Source organism: Macrotis lagotis, chromosome X (genome assembly GCF_037893015.1).
Source record: "Macrotis lagotis isolate mMagLag1 chromosome X, bilby.v1.9.chrom.fasta, whole genome shotgun sequence".
Lineage (NCBI taxonomy): Eukaryota > Metazoa > Chordata > Mammalia > Peramelemorphia > Peramelidae > Macrotis > Macrotis lagotis.
This window is the reverse complement of record NC_133666.1, coordinates 442,092,973-442,116,625: the sequence shown is the minus strand read 5'-3', so window position 1 is coordinate 442,116,625 and position 23,653 is coordinate 442,092,973.

Genomic DNA, 23,653 nt, shown 5'->3' with positions numbered 1-23,653 from the left:
TTTTTCTAGATGTTTTGCTGAACATGGGATTGATGATCAATCTTAATGGACTTAATGGACTTAATGAACTTGCTCATTTCTTATGCAAAAATTAGGGACAATCTTAGGGTATCTGCAGTAGAGAATACCATCTATATCCAAAGAAAGAATTATGAAGTTTAAACAAAGACCAAAGACCATTACCCTTAATTTTTAAAAGAGTCATCTTATTATGTAATTTTGCTATCTCTTTTATTTTTTCCTTAAGGATATGATCTCTCTCAACACAATCAATTTTGATCAATGTATAGCATGGAAACGATGTAAAGACTATTAGACTGCTTTCTGTGGGGGGGTGCAGGAAGAGAAGTGAGATGGGGGGAGTTGTAAAATTCAAAAAACAATAAAAAAAGTTTTGCTGAGAATAGGGCAAAAGATATAGGAGCATAGCTCAAAGGGATGGGAGAATATAATGAAAATTATTTAAAGGTGAGGAAGGTAGTTTGTTTTTGAAGGGAGTAGGGAAGGAATCAGTTAAGGAATGAAGATTTGAGAGGAGAAATTGGGAACTTGAGAAAAGAAGAGCAAATTTGGATGAATATGATTATATGGTGGTAATAATGAACCAAGAAAAGTTAAATCACACTTACTTGTAGTAGACCCTATTTGTAAGTTAACATGATTTCCTTCATTAGTGTTCAGCATGAACATAGAATAAACTCAATCAAATAATAAATGTTGGAATTGGTCTTTCCATATAAATTTTATAGTCTAGACTAATAATTGCTAAAAAAATACAATTGTTCTGGGATTTCAACTAAATCAACTTTGACTCATTAGACATATATCTTCATAAGATTCCCATCGTCTAACTAGTTGCCAATTTTATTTTAAGGTCCTTGAGAGTTGTGTGCCTTTAATCTTTATATCTCTCCCAGCACCTTGGAACACTGCACTGTACTTAATAAGGACTTAATAAATAGTTGATTAGTGAATATGGATACATATTTAGAAACATCTATATGTTTTTCATTGCATAGATAAAATATCTGAATGTGTGGCTGATTTTATACCAAAAAAATCATCTAGATCTTTTTGGCCAAAAGAAAACAAAGCCAAATTTTATCTAAATGAATTCTAGATTCAGGTAAAAATTAAATCAGTTCAGACCTAACTCCACATGAAAGTCTAGGTAGGAAAAAAGGAAACATAGCTGATAGTGACACTATACTAGTTTCTTAATTCATCTGAAATCTTGCTTCCATTTATGGAGATAATATTGTCTCTTCAAAAAAATAAAAACGAAGAAGAAAAGCCTCCACCTACTACCTCTTGTTAAGCACATGAATGAGAATGGATTCTTCTTTGGTCACATTCACATTTATAGGAGCTCTGAATTTTACCATGGCTCCAACTCACAGGTTTAAGAAGAAGAGTGATTTACTTTTGGCTGTCTACCTGACATGAAATCAAGCTGTTAAAGAGAAAAAGAGGCTATTTTATGGCAGCATAGAGACTGTCAATAATGGAGAGCTTCTGAGAGAGAATCGTCTGTGTGTGTGTGTGTGTGTGTGTGTGTGTGTGTGTGTGTGTGTGTGTGTGTGATTATTTGGTGGTAATAAAGAACCAAGGAAAGTTAAATCACATTTACTTGTAGTAGACCCCAGCTGTCTGATATCCATTCAGGAAACATCAATTGGGTGAAGACTGCTCATTATTGAGACTATGACATGTAGTTAGATGGAACTTAGAATTGATCTATTAATAAGGTGTCTGTATCATAGTAGATTCACAATACAGTATGTTGCTTGATATTTCTTGGCCAAAAAAAGTGCAAATGTAAAATAAATTGGGTCCAGAACTGCATGAGCAAGAAGAGTAATTGGTTTACAAAATTGGGCAGCATTTTCAGTTATCCTAAATATCTCCCTGAAAAAAACCAAACATCTTTACATTTCTGAGGAATAAGCATTGTTTGACATACAAAGAAAGGGTAATAAAAAGGAATGTAATGGACATAAATAGGTCACATTTAGCAGCACTAATTATGAAGGAAAAAAATCTATGTAAAATTTAGAAACAAAAATATTCATGACCCAAAAAAAGGAGAACTGCCATATAGTACCAAATTGACAATCTGTGTACTTAAATGGTAGCCATAAAATAGCAACAGATCTTAAAAGAAAACCTTTCACATATTGTATGGACCTCTTATATATGGACCTTACAAGATGTACAATGTAGTAAGCTTGGCTTCAAACCATGGAAGCACCAGGAAAGCAAGAAACATAGTATAGTAGTAAAAAGAACTTTCATTGAATGGGGATAAATTCATTTCCAGAAATAGAGGGAATACATAGCAAGATATCTTCAAAATGGTTGCCTATGGGAGAAATTTCCAGCATTACTGACTTAATTCAGATGAAAATTTCAAAGAATCTAATGAAGATTTAAAGCATATTCATTCCAATTACAGGGCTTTGATAGAGTCCTGAATTGTTTCCTTTAAAAAAAATCAGTATTTAAATCAGGTCCGAGTCACCTGGACACCCCAGTCAAGAATGATGGAATAGGAACCCAGTTCTATTTTGCTGGCTTTTGGAACTGGAACCATGATTAAGAGAAACAATTGAGGGCATTTTTTTTGTACCACTAGAAGTGAAATTTTTGGACCGTGGCAAGACAGACCAGAGAAAAGGCATTTGCCAACATTGTTTTTATTAATCAAGAATAAAAGTTGGAGATTCAGAGACAATCAGATACCATCATATTTCCAACCATAAATAATCCTGACTAGTAATCTGAAGGTGTTATTCCCATGACCTGCTGGGCAGCTTCCAGGAAACCAAAGTCTTTGGGTTCCAGAAGTATGGTTGCAAAGCTAAATAATATAGACCATCACAAAAAAAGATTAGAATAGTTTTACCCTACTGATTAAGATTTGCCACATAGTAGGAATGGAAACAGTTCTTTGGCTGAGGATCCAAAGGGGTGCAGCTACCATTTGTTGAACTTTGACTAAATATTTGTAAATATCTCCTAAATCTAATTATTCTACAATGCTAAGGTGCCTAGTTGATCCAGGAAAGACCTACATCTAAAAGGCTAAGGTCTCCTTTGAAATACAGACCAATCATTCAGTTCTTACTATATCTGGTTCATTGGGCTCAGATGATTCTGGAAGAGATAGTGAGAGTGGTATCTTTGTGCAACACTCTCTCACTTTAAATTACCTGCATATCTTGAAATCACTTCCATACTGTCATGGTCTTCAAGATTGAAGGGCAACATTATCATCATCATCATCATCATCATCATCATCATCATCATCATCATTATTATTATTATTATTATTATTATTATTATTACCACATCTAAGTATTGAGTCACATAGATTTATCTCTAAGTAGTTACATAACAGGGAGTTCACCTAGCCAGGGTCACTGATCAGGTATTGTATATAATCCACTGTTGAGATCAAACATTAATCACTGCATGACTAAAGCCAAGAGAAATTATTCATTTTCCATATAAAGTCTAAAGCAAATTTTTGTCTCCTACAGAGAATATGGACAAATCACATGGGATGAAAGGTTATATATTAATAAGTTATGATCTGTATTTTGAAGGGAATAACCACATCAATGAAACTATAACCGCCTTGAAGTAAGGATTATTCAATTGATTAATAAATAATTAGTTATTAAATGCCTGTTATATTGCCAGACATTGTATAAGACACTGGAGATATAAATATAAAGAATGAAACAATCTCTCAAGAAGCATAAGGAGAGGGTCAAAAACTACATAAGCAAAGTTTATATCTCCATTTTGCATCTGTTGCCTTGCTTGGGTTCAACTCCACTGAACAAGATGACCTTCCTAAGATAACCTCATCACTTCTAAACTCACTATCATGCTGCTAACTTAAGCCTTAATTAACATCACCTCCAATTCTTTCATTGGAGGACTTAAGGGAAGAATACCAAACTCCTCTTATTGCTTCTCATCATAACATGCAGAAACTAGGCTCAGTTCACTCCACTTTGCATCTACTGCTCTACTTGGTTTCAACTCCAAGAAAGGAGATCAGGGATTCCTTAGTGTCCCATTCTCCCCACTCCCAACTTTCCTGCCTCCTTTCATGTGTTGTCTCCTTTATATTATAAACCCTTTGAGGAAAGGGACTATGTTTCTCTTTATCACTTGTATCCCTAGCATTTAACATTGTATCTGCGAAATAGCAAGCACTTAATAAATATTTATTGGATTGGACTGGATTGGACAACTATATACAAAGGAAACCATAAAGACAATGAATATAAAGGCAAGGTAGTTTGAGAGGAAGGGTACTAGCTATTGGGGGCAAATAGAAAATTTATCATATACAAGATTGTAATTGAGCTGTATTCTGAAGAGATGAGTTCTATAGGAGGAAAATGAGAAATACATTTTAATAGTGGAGAATGGACAATACAAAGGCATAAAGATAGAAATGGAGTTTTCTAAATGTGAGACAGAATGCAGGATGGAGAGTAATGTATAATGAAATTTGAAAACGCTGATTATTTTCCTAATTTCGTGTCTCTTCTACATTCCTTGTACAAATATAATTTAATCAAAATGATAGATGAAGGGAAGAGAATATATAATTACACTTATGTTTGTCAGTATTTTAGTATTTTTCTATTAAAGTTCTAAAATGATATTGTCCATGTTTTTCTTTTTAATATCTTATTTTCTATTTTGGAAAACTGATTCTTCAGAATAAAGGTTACTTATTTTTGAATATTTGTCTAATCTTTTTATCACTCCTCAAAAATAAAATTTTTAAATTTAATTTAATTTATTTTTTAATTTCTTCATACAAAATTTATTTATTTTTTCTATTTCCTTTTATGCCACTCCTGTGAGGAGAAAGGACAGAACTCAAAGATTGCTTCTCAATTCTTGCTCTTTAGGACCTCAAAAGTTTGACTAGTGGACTGCAAACACCAACAGAAAATCCCCTCTCAAGCTTTTTTTGTGATTTACTGCTCTTTCAAAATTTACATTTGTAATTTCCAATCTTCTTTACCAAAAGTGAATGAACAAACACTGAGTTTTAGAATAAAGGCCCTTTCTCACAGCTACTTCTCATCTTCAGATGAGAGGGCCCAAAGGGCTCTACCCTTACAGCCCTATCTTCTTCTTCCACTAGAACATTGAAGAGAATGGATAAAAATCTGTTTCCTGTTAAAAACTTTGCAGTCAGTCGAAAACCTTCTCCTCACCATCTGGTAAACAGAACAGAACCAGTTACAGATCATCTGCTCCAAATCTTTCCTAGGTATTACCATCATCATTACTCCCTTGAAAATCTGGTTTCCATGAAGAAAGATGAGCCAAGCATGCTAATGCCTACTCATGAGGGTTGGACTCATTGACTTGTATCCTGTTATAAATATTTGTTGAATGACTGAATGAACTGAGACTTGTCTAATGTCATGTAGAAATTCTATAGCAGAATCAGTAGAACAATCTAGTTCTTCAAACATCCAACCCTACTGACTTTGCACTTTATCATCCATGACTCAGTCAAGTCAGGAAAAGAGGCATGATGTTGTAACAGAAAGAGCACAGAATTTGCACCTGAGTTCCAAGTTGGATTTTTAAATTTCTAAACTTTAAGGGTTGGGAATGTAGTCTACATTATTTTCATTTCTTTGAGTCTTAACATCATTGTCTATGAAATGGAAATTGTATTTGAACTGAAGCTCAAATGAGAATACGCATACTATAGTTTGTATACATGACATAGACTTAAGGATATAATTCAATCCTGGGGTATCCTGGTCTTTAAAAGAAGAGAATGAGGTTTTTTTCTCCCCTCTCTTTTTTCTATTATATCCCTACCCAGGAGTTTTGGCTACACCTTTGCGTACCCTTACACCTTTGTAAGACTGAAAAACATATATTTTATATTCAATTCAGATGTGGGCTACACAAACCACTTATGTAGTACAATTCTATTGACCAGCCAGGCACAGACTGTTAGTCCCTTTTATGGATTTTGGAAAAATATTAATAGTAATTTTCTTCTCCAAGAATTAACAGAGCAACAAGAAATTCCTCCCACCAGATATACAGTATCAACTTAGGAATTCTCATCCTCTTGAACTCATGTGGCTACCTCATGGAGAAGTCACTGTTTGGTGACATGACTCAGAGAAAGAAACACAAAAGATGCTCCCAGGGATATGAGGTCCAGCATCATATTCAACTAGGCATATTCTTGCTCTGAGAATTTACTCCTACCCTTGCTGGAAATTCAAAGTAGAAGTAGCCTGAGACCCAAATGATTCACTTAAAAGAGAGGAAAGGATAGAGAGTTAAAGAGTTTCTCCTTTCCTTTTTAGAGGCCACTGAGAAGGCAGCTCCTCCTGGCTCAATTGCCAGTCAACTTTGACACAATTCTTAATCACCAGAATATATCAGTAACTTCTGAATCATCTCAACAAAGTGAAATATCTATCCCTCAGGTAGAGTACAAAGAGCATATTCTTTCTCAAGGAGTCAAAACTAATCTTCCATGGTACAAGCCCTATCAAGATACATATTCATGGAGATTCTTATAAATTCCTTTGCAAGGATGTTGACATTTTGCCATATACCTAATGCTACTGTAAACAATACTACATGGGTCTTCACTCATTGATTATCTTTAGTTATTAGGTAAAAAGCATTTATTAAATATTTCCTTTGATCAAATATTAGGGATATAAATATAAAAAACAAATAGGCACCTCCCATAGGGACTTACATTCTAATATTGGAAGACAACACACAAAAAAGAACTGAAAAATGAAGCAAGGAATATAACCATTCACAGAGGGCATGGCAAAGAACTTTTTCACGATACAGACCCTGAGAAGAACTCAACAACAGAAAAAGAGAGTTGGCATGGTGGAGGGCTGTACCACTGTGAGAAGGTTGCAGGTCAACTCTAATGTTCCAGAGAGAAAAAGTCAGGACAACCAATGACTCTATTTTCTTTTGAGGGAACTTGTGGTAGAAATGCAAAACTCTACTTGTACATAAGTTATCACTGAATTGCAAATGGATACTGACACTATGAATATAAACAAGATGGTTATTCATCTTTCTAAAACTGAAAAGCCAAAAGGGTGAGGAGTGATTATTTGTATTAATAACACCTGTGTAGGACTAATGAATTAAGTGTATCTGGCATTGACTAAGAAATAAAAAGGTAGAACAATGAAGTAGAAACATCAATTTACAACAGCAAATAAACATAATAATCTTGTATATAACAAATGTATAGACAAGATTTGGAGATTAGAAATGATTATTTGGTTAAAAAAAATTGTTGGGAAAATTGGAAAGTTATATGGCAGAAACTGCATAGACCTTTTACCCCATTTACTAAGATAAGGTCAAAATCAATACTTTACCTAGATATAAAGAGAGATTTTACCAGAAAATTAGAATAATAAAGATTTTATTATTTATCACACTTCTGGATGGATGAATCATTTTTGAATAAACAAGATATAGAGATAAAAGATAGTTGTAAAATGGATAATTCTGAACATTAAATTTTAAAAGTTTTTCTATAAATAAATGTAACCAAGATCAGAAAGAAAACAGAAAATTGGAGGTAGATTTCTATAGCCAGCAATCAAATAAAGATGTCATATCTAATTTATGTATAAAGAACTTTGTGAAATCTATAAATAAAATGAGTCATTTCCCACTTAACAAATAGAGAAAGGATATGAACAGGCAATTTTCCAATGAAGAAATTAAAACAATTTATAGTGACATGAAAAATTGCTCCAAATCATTGCTAATTAAAGAAATGCATATTAAAACAACCTTGAGATATCATTAAAATGATGCAAAAGGAAAATGACAAATGTTGAAAGGAATGTGGAAAAATTGGGACACTAATTCATTGTTGCTGGGATTATGAACTGATCCAACCATCTTGGAGAACAATCTGGAATTATGTTCAAAGACTTATTAAACTACTATACCCTTTGAGCAGCAATATCAATACTTGGTCTATCTTCAAAAATAATTAAGGAAAAAAAGGAAAGAATGAATATGTTCTAAAAGGTTTACAGCAGCTCTCTATATTGTGGTGAAGAACTATAAGTTGTAGGGATAGCTGTCAGTTGAGGAATGGATGAGCAAGTTGTGGTACATGATTGTGATGGAATTCTGCTACACTATGCTAACTCAATGATTTTAGAAAAAACATGGAAAAAAATTGCATGAAATAAGGACGAGTGAACTGAAAAGAACACTGTATACAACAGAAGCAATATGGTTTAAAGAATTATTTTGACTATTATCAATATCCAAATTAACTATGAAATAAATATGAAGAAAGATGTTATCTGCATCCAGAAAACAATTGTTATAGAATAATTTTACATATTTGTATATGAATCTAGAAATACATATAAAGATATATATATATATATATATTTGTGTCTAAGAATAGTCATTTCTCGGGTGAGGAGTGGGGAAGGGAAGAAGAAATTTACATGATTTTGTACTGTATTTGAAAGGAATAGCAAGTTATGCATAGTAGATTTGCAATTTCATATGAATCATCTTTTTGCTACACTTAATTATGGAAATACTTACTTTATTCCATAAATTAAAAATAAAATGTAAGAATTCTTTGAGAATTTCTACAGTTAACTCATTAGAAAAGAATGAAATTTATCCAAAGTGACAGATGATTGACTCAAAACAATAGACAGCCCAAGATTTACCCCTTTGGGAGGGGGCAAACATCCCTTTTAGTCTTTATTATTTGAGCATGAAATGTCATAAATTTTTTTTTAAATATAAAATGTGTTGAGAGATGTAAAACAGCAGAGTAAGAAGAAGCATTCTTGTCTTAACCTAGCCAGTACACTTCTTCCACAAGGATCTAGAAAAAGCATCAAAATAAATTCGGCATCTGCAAGCCAAGAAAAAGCCACATTGCATAAAGCAGCTCAGGAGAGAGTTAGGTTTGTGAACACTGGGCACAGGAGCTGACCAGGAGCAGTGGCAATTGGATGTATTCTATAGAATTCTGTGGATTCTATGGAAATTCAGCAGTGGAGAAAGCCTACAATCAAATGACTTAAACAAGTTAAGTAGTTTTGAGGGCAGTGTTGTTTTAAAAGCATCATAGACATAGAACTAGAAGGTATTTCAGGTGCCTTCTAGCCCAATCTCATTTTACAAATGAAAAATCAGAGATCAAACAGAATAAATGATTATTTAAAATCAAACAAGCAAATATCAGAATCAGGATTTGGACTCAGGTTGCATAATTCTTAAACAATGACCTCTTCATGTTATGATGCCTTTCCAGTTCAATTCAACAATATTTTTTTAAAACTTAATACTATGTTCTAAGCATTGTGCTTGATTCTCAGGATATAAGGATGAAAATGAAAAAAAAAAAGAATCCCTGTCCTCAAGAAGTATAGTCTCCTAGAAGAAAAATGTGCAAAAAGTAAGTTAATATATTTATTGGAGGCAGAAGGATGTATAGATCTGTGATTTCATTACCGTAAGAAACTTGAAAGGAAATTCACTCTAATACAATTTACCAATTGTTCAGCATCTAATAGAGAGTTACATGGTAACAGTAAAAGATTAGGTGACATGTTCAAAAATATTTATAGTAGCTCTTTTTTGTTGTGGCAAAGAACTGGAAATTGAGGGGATGCCCATCAAATGAGGAATAGGTGAATAAGTTATAGTATATGAATCCTATGGAGCACTACTGTTCTGTATGAAATCATGAGTGGTCAGACTTTAGAGAAACATGGAGAGAATTGCATGAACTGAGGCTGAGTGAAGTGAACAGAACCAAGAGAACATTTAGCATTAACAAGATTGTGAAATGATCAGCTATGATTGACACAGCTACTCTTGGCAGTTCAGATCTCCAGGAGAGATCTGATATGGACAATGTCATTCACATCCTCACATCCGTAGGGAAAAGCCTATGGAGTCTGAATGCAGATCAAAGCATATTTTCACTTTTTTTAAAGCTTCTTTTTTTGTTTTCCCTTTCTTTCTCATGTTTTTTTTTCTTTCTTCGAGTTCTTCTAATTTGGAAATATGTTAAACACAATTATACATGTACAACTCTTAACAGATTATTCACTGCTTGGGAAAGGGAGAAGGAAGAGAGGGTGGTAGAAAAATGTAGAACTCATAAACTTTCAAATGGATGAATGTTGAAAATTACTGTTGCATGAAATTGGAAAAATAACATTTCTATAAAAAAGAAAAAATGACAATAATAAATAACAAAAACAAACAAACAAACAAAACAAGATCAAGTGACTCACCAGGGTCATAGAGTTGAGCTATATCAGAGACAAACTTTGAACTCAGTTATTCCTGATTAAGGTTAGTTCTCTAACCATTATATTTAAAAACTTCTCAAAGAAAATACAAACTGATTAGGAGGGATGGGGGAATAGAAAGGCCTAAAAACTGGAGGATCTAGAAAGAACCTGTATCATAGGTGGTATAAGCTAAGCTATGAACTAGGGAACTGAATGGGCAGAGATAATGACAACATTCCTGATGTGGGAGGGAGCCTATGCAAAAAGATAAAGGTAGGAAATGTAATGTCATGTAAATAGAACAATAAGTAGGTTTCTGACAGTGGTGAGAAATTGATCACCTAGAGAAATAATTTCAATACAGTATCCTGACCAGAGGACTGACATGGTCTTTCCTAAGTCGTTTTTTTTTAGGCTTTTTTTTTGCAAGGCAAACGGGGTTAAGTGGCTTGCCCAAGGCCACACGGCTAGGTAATTATTAAGTGTCTGAGACCGGATTTGAACCCAGGTACTCCTGACTCCATGGCTGGTGCTTTATTCACTGTGCCACCTAGCCATCCCTTCCTAAGTCTTAAAAATACCCATTCCAACTGAGGCAGCACCAGCTACATGAGTTGTCTGGCATCTGTGCATTTCATTTTTCAACAGAGGTATACATATTTGTAAGAAAGTACACCCCCTAAGGGCGGCTAGGTGGCACAGTGGATAAAGCACCAGCCCTGGAGTCAGGAGTACCTGGGTTCAAATCCGGTCTCAGACACTTAATAATTACTTAGCCGTGTGGCCTTGGGCAAGCCACTTAACCCCGTTTGCCTTGCAAAAAAAAAAAAAAAAAAAAACTTAAAAAAAAAAGAAAGTACACCCCTTTAGTTACAAAAAAGGGATGCATATTTCCTTTGTTACTATCTTGCTGTTGAATTTGGACTGACAAATAAAAAAGTATGCTTACAGTATGGATTCTTGAGCTCTACGAACTATATGAACTATAGTTTTGAAAAAAATGCTGACCCAAAGGTATGTCTTGAAGTTGGTTGAGCTTTCAGCAGTACAGATATTAAGAAGGGACTGAGAATGGATGGACTGAGCTACATGTCCATAATACATTTAGCTCTCCCTATATACACTGGTTCCTATTTATTTTTAGTATAATTTTAAAACATAATTTTAATCTTTAAAGTCCTTTATCTTTTTAATGCTAAATATTATACAAAGGACTTTTTTCTTAGCCCAGACAATTTTGTCCTCCCAAGTATCATTCGAAAATGTGTTAATCTGATTAATAAAACTATACTATGCTAGAATTACCAATTAAAAGAAAAGCTTCAAAGAATATCAGAAATGAATAGCCATTTGAAGTCATTTGAGAGGCAATGTAGCTAGGGTGCTGAGTTTGGAGTACAAAACCTGTGTTTGATTCCTTCCCAAATGACCTAGCTGCAAGATCATAGAAAGAATAGTTGATCAATCTAAGATTCAGTTTCTTCATTTATAAAATGGAGATGATAACATCTATTATACCTGCCTCATAAGGTTTTTATGAAAATCAAATGAGACAATGCATGTAAGGAGCATTGAAATGCATTAAGGAAATGATTGCCATTATGACTGCTGTCATCTAAGTTCCAGCTCATTCTCAATTCCCAAGTTCATCTCCAACATGCTGAAAAGTGGTTCTTCAGTCTGTGCCTATACCTGAAGTGAAATGGATTTCATTCCTCATAAGTCAGCCTCTTCTTTTTTATGTATTTATCCCATACCTACCTCCCTATCCCTTCTATTCATTGGCCCCAAGTTCTCTCTTCTTAAAGAGAGTTAATAAGAATTATATGTCAAATAAAAGTTTTGAATCCACATATTTCTGACTAGAAGTTCAACACCAGAGCTTATGTCCTCTATCTAAATGTGGAATATTTAAAAAGCCCATTAGTTCAGTTTATTTACAGAACCACAAAGTCAAAAGGGATAACAGGGCCATTCTAGTCCAATTCATAACTAATGAGAAATCACCAAATAATCACCTATAGCTTCTCCTTGAAGAACTCCAGCAAACTCGAATTGCCGCTATTACCTAACAAAGAGAGTCCATTTCATCTCTAGATGGAGTCCATTTCTATGACACTTTTCTTCAAATTTGCCTCTGTGAAACCTTTATTCACTGCTCTCTGTTCTGTCAGTGTAGGAGGGAGAAGAGGACTACAGGTTAGTTGTCTGACTTAATGAATCACTTATTTGAACCGACCAACCAAAATAATTGATGATTAGAGACTTATGCAGAAAGAATCTAAATCTCAAAAAAACAAATGTATATCTTCTTTGCTTATTTTTTGGTTGTTTTCTTGATTTTTATTTCATTAAATGCTAGAATTTTTAATTCTGAATTTTATTTCCTATTTTTGTATTTATTAACCTAGAGAGAACACTAATTTTGTGACAATAAGTTACAAACTCCACCCAGCCCCAAACCTGATAAGTAAAGCTTCTCAGGTGATTTGCATATACCCAGATAGCATTAGGTGTATAATGTCTATGATGAAAATTTAAAGGAATTTTCACATCCTTACTTAGAGCAGGATAAATTTAAAGGGTAACGGAAGAAAAGAAATCAAAAGTCAGAGGACTTTGCTAACTTTTGCCTCCTGACTAGGCATGAACTAGGCCTAAATGAATGAATGAATGAATGAATGAATGAATGAATGAATGAAACATTCATTAGTTCTTAGCTATGTGCAAATCACTGTACTAAGCACAGTGGATACAAATAGGAAAGTGAACCATAACAGGTCTCTTAAACTATGAGTGGCTGGAGCTGAACAAAGCAGGCTAGAGCCAGGAGAGCCAGGAATAAAGCAGCAGTTTAATTTCAAGGTGAAGAAAACGTTTGCAATCAGAAGTGCTCCTAAAAAGGAGGGCTTATGGCTTTTGGCAGGAGTAGGGTTTTTAAGCATAAAAAAATACAAATAGGCAGGACAACACAATCATTCTTAGTACTTAGATAAACTGTTTCATTGCAGGCCCACATGTCCTGTGGGAATGACCTTCAAGTTACTAGAATCATTGAGTTTTATGATTGTTTCAAGTTTTAAGGGTCATTGAGCCTTGCGGGGTAGAGTGTGGGTATAGATCTAGAGTCAGCATGGGAACAGGAGTGCAGTACTTGGTTCAGTTAACTTAGTGTTTACAAGCATAGGAATAGTTCAGTGTCAGGAGATTTGATTGATCCTTTTGTGCTATAGCATGTTGACTGAAGTTCCACTCTCAGGCCAGAATACCCTGAAAACTAGGGAAATCATTAAATCCCAATTCTGAAGTGCTGTGACTGAGATCATCCAGAGGAAGAGTGAATAGGATTGTTGTTATGCTAAGCTCAGGGCACAACCTGCTAGCTGGGCCTTAGTTCTGATAAAGAATGTGTTTCCTAACATCTTGGAAAAAAGTAAGAGTCTGCTTTCACAGTGCTCACATTCTAATTTGCAGAGATAGCACATAAAATATGACAAGTTTTAGCTTTATGTCCAAAAGATGTAGAGAGTGCATAGCAAAGCAAACAGTATTAAGTCTTTTTAAGTTAATTTCCATTGATAATCTTTCTTTTTAGTCTCTGATGCTGAATCAATTATTTCCTAAGGTTGCTTCTCAGGATGTGGGCCCTGAAACTATTGCTATTTCACAGGTACTTGAAATAAGAATCCTGAAATGTTTCTACTAGGGTCTGAATCACTGTCAGGCTAGTTTTAGTTGTGTGATAACTGGGACGTGCTGCCTTCTCTCTCTCTCTCTCTCCTTCAGCATGCCTTGCTATTTCAGCTAGGCTGGCTTGCTTACCTAGTAAGTGACAACTGGTGAGTAGTAGATGGAGATGACTGGTCCCTTCTCCACATGAGTTTCCTCCCTAATGATAGTTGTGAGAACTGGTTTAATAGAAGGATGATGAGTGGTCTAGAGGATGTTCCCAGAGTTCTTATAATTTGACCATTGTTGGCAGTTGGTTATCAGTTGACATTGATGGTAATGAAAAAAGGTGGCCTCTTTTCTACAATGTGCAATATGCTCCAAGTAGGCCCCAAAATTTAACTGTACAAATGCAGATTTATAGAGACATCACTAGATAATTTTCATGTACCAGTATATACACTCATTGAGTCAAGAGTATGACATGCCTAATTTTAAAAAAAAAGTTAATGCAATTTTGGATTGCATCAATAGAAATACAATGTTCCTGATCATTTTGTAGTAAACACTGGGTCAAATGGTCAGATTATGTTTGTCATATATGTGTGTGTCTGTGTGTGTGTGTGACTTCATTTTGACTTATTCTATGTTTATAATATTCCTTGAGCAAAGCTAATTACCAAAAAAAAGATTCTTGTTTTTAATCTCTCAAATCCAGTTACAGATGGATTTAGTACTGTGAATCAAATAACTTCCCCTTACCATTTTTTGTTTGTTTTTAATGACTTTTGACCAAAATTTGAGCAATGTGCCCTTTTCACATATGTTCACATAGACAGGATGGTTTCAAATGAAGTTTTCATAGAAATTCAAAGAAAGAGAAATTACTTTCCATTAGAGGAATCAGGGAAGATTTCATGGAGGGGGTGACAACTCAGACTTGAATCAGTTGTTTCTAATGTTTGAAATACCCTTCTTCTTCTTCACTTTGGCCTCTTGGTTTCCTTCAGGATTTCCTTCAAGATTCAGCTCAAATTGGGGCAGAGTCAAAATGGCCCATGGAGGCAAGAATTCCCAGAAACTCTCTTCCAAATACACCTTAAAATTATGAGAGGTAGAACCTGCAGAAAGAGTGAGCGAAGCAATTTTCCATCCCAAGTTAACTTGGAAGATCTGTGGAAAGACTCTATCCCACCAGGGTCAGAAGGGGCCACAGAATAACCAGGGCCTTGTGGAGTCTGTGCAAATAAGTTCTAGCCTTCCAGGAACAGCCTGAGCCCTGCCCCCCCCCCCAGCAGCTGCTTCCAGAGAGTTCAGTCCACAGATGGTAAGGGGGTGGGGGGAGACTCTCGAGGACTTCCTGCTATTCCTAGGACAGAGCTCTTGTGCTTTGCTTTGTCCATATTCAGACCCTGGTCACAGTCTGGGCCCCCATAATGTCATAGCAGAGAAAGGATCTTTCTCCAGTTCCAGGGCAGAGGGAAGGGCTCGTGGTCATCCACAGACCAAAGCACAGATCAAGAGAGCAGTCAGAGTCTCTCATAAGGCATTGAAATAATTGAAGTCATGGGGGGAGGAGAAGTGTCCCCAAAATATTCAAAAGCCTGAGAAGCCCATCAAAACTAGGTCATAGACTGGGGAAATGAGTAAATAGAAGAAAAAGAATCTGACCACGATAATTACTTTGGTCCCATGGAGGATCAAAACAGACACACTCAGAAGATGACAAAGTCAAATTTCTTTATCCAAAGCCTCCAAAAAAAAAATAGAAGTTAGGCTCAAGCTATGGAAGAGCTCAAAAAAGATTTTGAAAATCAAGTAAGGGAGGTAGAGGAAAATAGGAAGATTAATGAGAGGGATGCAGGAAAAACATGAAAACCACATCAACAGTTTAGTGAAGGAGATACAAAAAAGTGACATGCTAAAAAACAATTTAGATCAAATGGAAAAAGCAGTCCAAAAGTTCAATAAAAAGAAGAAAACCTTAAAAAACAGAATTGGTTACATGGAAAAGGAGATAAGAAATTTCACTGAAGAAAACAACTTCAATTGTAGAATGGAGCTAAAGGAAGCTTGATGACTTTGTGAGAAATCAAGAAACAATTAAAAAAACCCCAAAAGATATGAAATATCTCATTGGAAAAATAACTGACCTGGAAAATGGATCCAGAAGAGATAATTTTAAAATTATTGGGATACCTGAAATTCATGACCAGGAAAAGAGCCTTGACTTCATTTTTTCAAGAATTTCTGCAGAAAAATTGCTCTGATATCCTAGAAGCAGAGGGCAAAATAGAAATTGAGGGAATCCAGGAATATTATAGCCAAATTCAAGAACTCCCAAGTCAGAAAATATTACAAGCAGCCAGAAAGATACAACTTAAATATCATGGAGCTATAGGATTACACAGGATTTAGCATCATTTACATTAAGACCTCCTAGGGGGGCATTTAGGTGGGGTAGTGGAAAAAGAACCAGCCTTGGAGTCAGGAGTACCTGGGTTCAAATCTGGTCTCAGACACTTAATAATTTTACCTAGCTGTGTGGCCTTGGGCAAGCCACTTAACCCCATTTGCCTTGCAAAAACCTAAAAAAAAAAAAACACCTCCTAGGGCTTGGTATATAATATTCTGAAAGGCAAAAGAGCCTGGATTACAACCAAGAATCACCTCCCCAGCAAAACTGAACATCCTCATTCAGGGGGGAAAAGATGGACATTCAATAAAAGAGGGGAATTTCAAAATTTCTTGTTTAAATGACCAGAGCTGATCAGAAAGTTTGATCTCCAACTACAGGACTCAAGTAAAGCATAAAGAGGGTAGATAGGAAGGGTAAATTCTGAGAGATTTAATGATGTTGAACTGCTTATATTTCTGCATAGAAAGGAGATACTGATAACTCATATGAAACATCTCATTTATTAGAGCAATCAGAAGGAGTATACACACACACACAGACACACACACACACACACACACACACACACACACACACACATATATATATATATAGAGAGAGAGAGAGACAAGGCACAGAAGAGAGATGAATATTAAAGTATAATTTATTATAAAGATGGGCACAATGGGCAAAATGGAAAGTACTGGGAGAAAGGGAAAGGAGAGGTAGAATGGACTAAGATATTTTACATAAGAGTCAAGAAAAAATTTTTGCAATGGAGTGGAAGGGGGAGAAGGTGAAAGGTAATGAGTGAGCTTTCATTCTCATCAGAAATGGCTCAGAGAGGAAGCAATATAGACATTCAATAGGGCATAGAAATCTGCTTCACTCTAGAGGAAAAAGGAGAGGAAGGGGATGGGAGAAAAGGCACAGGGGGAGGGGAAGGGAGTGTAGGTGATAAAGGAGTGGGAAGATAATGGGAGAGGGTAACCTCATAGAACACATTTTTTTTTGGCAGGGCAGTGGGGTTATGTGGTTTGCCAAGGATAACTGTTGGGTTTCTGGGGTGGTATTTGGGCTGGGGTCCTCCTGGCTCCAAGGCTGGTGCTGTCTGCTGTGCCGCTTGGCTGTCCCATAACACACTTTAGAGGAGGGACAAAGTGAAAGGAGAGAGAGAATAGAATAAATGGCAGTGGAGGGAAATAGTTAGCAATAGCAACAGTGGAGAAAAAATATTGATGCAATTTCACTGATGGATTTATGATAAATAATATGATTCAGCCTAGAGACAAAGTTGATGTTATCTGAACACATACTTAAGTAATTTTTTTTCTTTTTCTCTCACTTTATTTTTCATGTGATTTCTCTATCTCTATTGAGGGAGGGGGGATTATGTTTACTTTTATAAGACTATTCTAGTAATGTGAAGATAAAAAAATAAATTTTAAAAAGAAAAACAAAGATTCAACTCAAATTCCATGTTCTGTACTAGGCAATTTCCTCACTATCAATTTTAGACATGTTGGGTTTAAGGTCTTGGCAGAACACATAGGTGGAATGCCCAAAGGGTGTTTGGAAATAAGGGAAGAGATTCTTATCTGATTATGTAGATTTAGAATTCATCTGCATAGAGGTGATGATTGAGGAAAAATGAATCAGCAAAAGACTGAGTATAGAGAGGGGAGGATAGAAAGCAGAGGATATCAAAACAAAAAGGGAAAGGGAAAAGTTGAAGCAACAGAGATGGAAAAGTGATGAGAAAAGAGCAAAACAATGAAAGAACATTTTAGAAGTAAATGGGAAAAAATAGTATCAAAAAGAAAGTGATCAAGAGACAAAGATTAGGGGCGGCTAGCTGGTACAGTGGATAGAGCACCAGCCCTGGAGTCAGGAGTACCTGATTTCAAATCTGGCCTCAGACACTTACTAATTACCTAGCTGGGTGGCCTTGGGCAAGTCACTTAACCCCATTGCCTTGCAAAAAAAAACTTTAAAAAAAAAGAGACAAAGATTACACTAAAATCAAAGTGAATGATGAGAAATGGAAATCGATTGGTCAACTAAGAGAAATTTTAGAGTAAGAAACCGAAGTAGAATAATAAGGAAGAAAGCCACACTGTCCCCTTCAACCCCTTCCTACGGAATTTGAATTCTGATAAGTAAGCTTTCACCCTAATTTGCCTGGAACTAGAACTCTACTTTATTTATATGCTATTTCCAAATGATATGAACACATGCTTTAAATTTCCACCATATCTCTATATCCAATCTCCCCCCATCATTTGTCTTTATTTATCAGTGACTGTCACAAAATAAGAACCTAATAAATATTTTATAATCACCACAAATAAGGATGTAGAAATTAGATTATGCTGCAGTACTCAGTGATGGCAAATAGAATTAAATCCCTGGGATCTCTATTGACCAAAAAAACCCTACAAATCTATGTTATCTATGCTGTATTGTAATTTTATTTATATACTTAAACATTTCCTCAATTACATTTTAATCTGAATTAACCTAGGGAAGCACTGGGGAGTTTTGCTGCTGTTTGGGATGTAGGTTAGGAAGTAGAGCAGAAATTTAGTTTTGAACTTAGAACTAGAAATGTTCAGCTTGGATCAGAGACTGGAGAAGGACCTAAAATCTATCTTCAAGTATTTAAATGGCTGTATGATGGAAGAGGGAGTAGACTTTGTTTCCTAACCTCAGAAGGGAGGACTTCAGAATGAAGAACATAGGTATAGAGAAGCAGATTTTGACTCAAGAAAGGGGGAACTTCATAGCAATTAAATGTTCCATATTTAGAAGACAATCATTTATTTGTCTGAGAATTTTGGTTCAGGTTCAGGTACTAGATGATCTTTCCAACTCAAGTGATATTTTTACATTTCTGCTCTAACTTGCTAGTGGTGATTCATTTGTAAGTAAGAGAAAAAAATGGCAATTGTAATTCATTAGGAATTTCCGTAAGAGTCCTCTGGCTCAAATTTATTTCTACAAGTCAGAGCAGTTTGCCAAGTTTGAGAGAAACAATTTCATTGTTTCAGCACAACCCCTCTGCCAATTATGATGGTTCAAATGATCAAACAACTTCTTGTAGCAGAAGTTAATCAAATGATGATGAGTAAATACCAAATTGACTTGTTTGTTTCATAGATTCACTTATTTTGTGCACTTATTATAAGAAAGTAGGAAACAAAAAAGCAAAAGTAATGATTTTTTTTAATGGGAAACAAATTGAACATACATTTCTTAAAGGTTGAATTCTGGAAAGCATTCCCAAGGTGCATTTTCTGTGTCTTTCTAAATAGGTACTCCATTATTTCACTGGAGTACTTTGTTCCTTGCTTCCCCCAAAACACAGCTGGATTTTGTAAATAAAATAAATGAAATGGGGTAATACCCTTGGCAGAAAGATTTCAGTGTCAGGTCTCTCTGCCTGGTCTGAGGCTAGCATAGAGCAGGCATTTAATAAATATTTGTTGTATAGAAAATGTTTGGTCATTTTGCATCCATCCTCCCCTTTGAAGGAATTTCTTTTCAACCTTCCCTTTTTATAACAAGAAGAAATATTTCACTTTATTGGCTAAGGATCATTCATCTAATTATATTCCAGATAATAATAAAATAAAAAATAGTTTAAATTTACATAGCACTTACTATGTGTCAGACACTGTGCACTTTCCAATTATCTTATTTGACCCTTACGACAATCCTGGGAAGAAGGTGCTATTATCCCCATTTTACAGATGAGGAAATTGAAGTAGAGATTAAATGACTTATCCATAGCTAATGTCTGAGGTCACATCTTGTCTCTAGGTCCAGCATCTTATCCATTTGCCACCTAGCTGCCCATCTTAAGTATTTTCCAAGTAATGAAACATCAATCTAGTAGAGATAAACTGAAAGAAAAATGGTCAAATATGAGCATATGATTTTCACTTTATGTAAGCAAAAATTACCCAAGCAGTATTTTTCTTACCCATAACACACTTTGCTTTTACTTAAGGATTCTAAAGGTTCCAGTTAAGCTTCAGGTTGGACATAAAGCAGGTAAGGAGATGAACAGTCATTACACAAGGGAAAGTGGTTCCAAATTAGGGTCAAGTTCTGGTACCTCACATGTTCCACTTGAGAAAAACACCTGCTAATAGACTGGAATGGACTACCCACAGTGGTGGTTCCCCTTCACTAAAAGTCTTAAGGCAAAGGGTCAAGGCTCATCAAGTATGTCCAAGGAGGGATATTTTTTCAGGAACTAGTAAATCTATATAATCTCTGAGGTCCCTTCCAACTTTGAAATTCTTTGATTCTGTGATTATTTAACAAGGGATTCTGAATTATGTACTAACAATCAGGAAAAGAATCAAAGAGTTATGGATTTGCAGGTTATTCTTTGGAAGCATGTCTCTATTCAAAGTGCTGTTGTAGACAAAAAAGGCTCAAAAGAGGTCTATTTTATCATGAATAGTAAGAAAAAGTTAACTTTTTTGTCTTTGCAATTTAGAACTGATAATCTAAGCACAGGATGTGGGATGTGAAGTTTAAGTATTCATTGCCATTCCTATAATATCCCTAAATTAAGCTTAAAGCTCCCATAATAACTTGTTAAAATGCCAACATTATCAGCTCTTCCATTATCTGGATGGGTGTTGAGAAGTCCCTTTGAAAGATAAGAATTTCTCCTTATTGAAAATACTACATGAAAATCTAGATTACTAATCATATTTGTAATATTAGGGCAGCTTTTAAAAATCCATATTTTATAATAAATACACACACACACACACACACACACACACACACACACACACACACACACACAAAGGTCTTCCTTAAGCCATAGATAATTTGGTCATACCCACATGTTATGGGTAACACAAGGAACGAAGAAAAGTTGACTACACAAAGTAAAGGTTCAGTGATTAATAGCAAGTATCAACCTGGAGAGGAACCTGGAAAAGAAGGCAGAGACTGAATCAAAAACAAAAGTTCCTTAAGGGTAGTCTGTGGTTTTGTTTCCTTTAGCACCAGGCAGGCTATCTTGAATATTCAATAAATATTGATTAATGAAATGATGGCAGTGATGAAAACTACTTCAGAAGCTGTAAGGCTCACAGACATAGATAAGTTGGACATACTTGATTTGGTTTGGCAAAAATCATCAGTACTTAATAAGCTGTGCCAAATTCAGACCTCTCTAACTCAGTCCCCACCCAATAAGAGTTATCCATGCCTGGAAGATGCTCCCTGATACAGCTACCTGAGCTTACAGTAGTGTCTGCCAAAATGTCTTTTGTTCTTGGGTTCTATTTTGTTTTGTTTAAACAAGGGAGGAAGAAATACAATGTGAAAAGGAAAAAGACAGGCAATTACAACAGCTTACTCACACTGCCCAAAGGTAGGGAAGATTAATAGAATGATACACAAGAAAGCACCAACTTGGGAATCAAGGACCTGAAGTTGACTTTTAGCTCACTCACTTCAAGGTATCAGTCCCTTTATATGAAAAACAAGGGGCTGTTCTCTTCTAAAAATTTCTAAGGACTTTCCATCTGATTTTTTTTCCTTTTTTAATGCATTTTTTATACTGATACCAGGAGTTTTATTTTTTTTTTTAAGGAAAATAGCATTGAGAAAGTTTTTCATTTTCACATTAGGAGGGAAAATGGACACAATTCTCTGACTCTTCTTGGTACAGGTAGAATCAATTGATTCTAAGCGTAGTTTCTGCTGTGCATATAGCACTGGACTTGGAATCAGGAGGACAGCAGTTCAAATTTGATCTCAGATACTTGACATTAGCTGTGAGATCTTGGGCAAGTCGCTTAACCCTGATTGCCTCACATCCAGGGCCATCTCTAGTTACCTTGATCCATATTTAGCCACTGGACCCAGATGGCTCTGGAGGAGAAAATGAGGCTGGTGACTTAGAACAGCACCGCCCTCACTCCAAACCAAGTCATATGCTATCATAGTCTTCTTTGAGAATGAAGGACCAAAAAAAACCCCATCATCATCATCATCATCAAATCATCATCATCATCATCTGTCTGTGAAATAAGTTTGAGTTTTAAATCTTTCCTATGAAACTGGGAAAGCAAGCTTATCAAAAAGATCTCAGAATCTCCATTGTAACTTGAGTGAATAGTTAGTTCTTTTTTAATTTGAAAAAAAATTTAATTCACTTTGAGTTATAAAGTCTAGTTATAAAATGTTGTTTATGTTAAATTTGTTTTAATTGGAAAAACTATCTTTTAGACTTTGGCTATGATAAAAGATACAGAAATGGATATGTTATAACCTTGTGAGGGTATTAATACTGCTTTACCTCTAAAAAAAGAATTATAATTAACAATGTATTCAAAATATCCAAACCTGTAGAAGCTTTGTAACAGAACAAGTCATAAGGTTTTTTTTAAAAAAAAGAACCTACTGCTTAATATAAGAAGTTTAAATTGTTAGAGATCAATGTCATTTCCAATTTAGTCAAGCTGATTAAAATTTGAATTCAATTTGTTATTTAACTATAAGGTTCAAGATGCTACAATAAGTTTCGATTCCTTGAAAAAATGATTTTTTAACAATGACTAAAATCCTTTTCACAATCAAATGATGAATAGCTAAAGGGACATAGGGAGAGAGTTCATGCCATGCTTTGGTTTGGAGAGGGTTATGGTTCTATTTTTGGAGTACTATAGAGAGGGAGAGAGAGACAGGACATTAAAAGATCATTAAGTGATTTTTGTTTTGCTTGATACTTTGGCTTTAATTGGAAGGAGTGTGTTTGGGAGGGAGGGTGCATAAAAGGTTCATGAAGTGATTTGGCTTTGTATACTTTGACTCATAAGGATCGTGTGTCCATGAAGGGTACTTGAAAAGAGGGGGTGGTATAAATCAATTATAATTTGATACAACATAATTTATGTATCTTGAAAAGTGTATTTCTAATGGGACAGAAGAGGAGAGTGTACTTAGTGAATATAAGGCAAGGTGGTTTTATCAAGTAATCAATCTTTGAGAATGGGGGGGGGGGGGAGCTGGGTAGCACAGTAGACAGAGCACCAGCCCAGGAGTCAGGAGGACCTGAGTTCAAATCTTGCCTCAAACAGTTAATAACTACCTAGCTGTGTGTACTTGGGCAAGGAAGGAAATACAAAATTAGCAATCTTAACTGCTAGCAAGGGATTATTTTATTTTTATAGCAGAAAGCACACTAGAAAGCATCAGT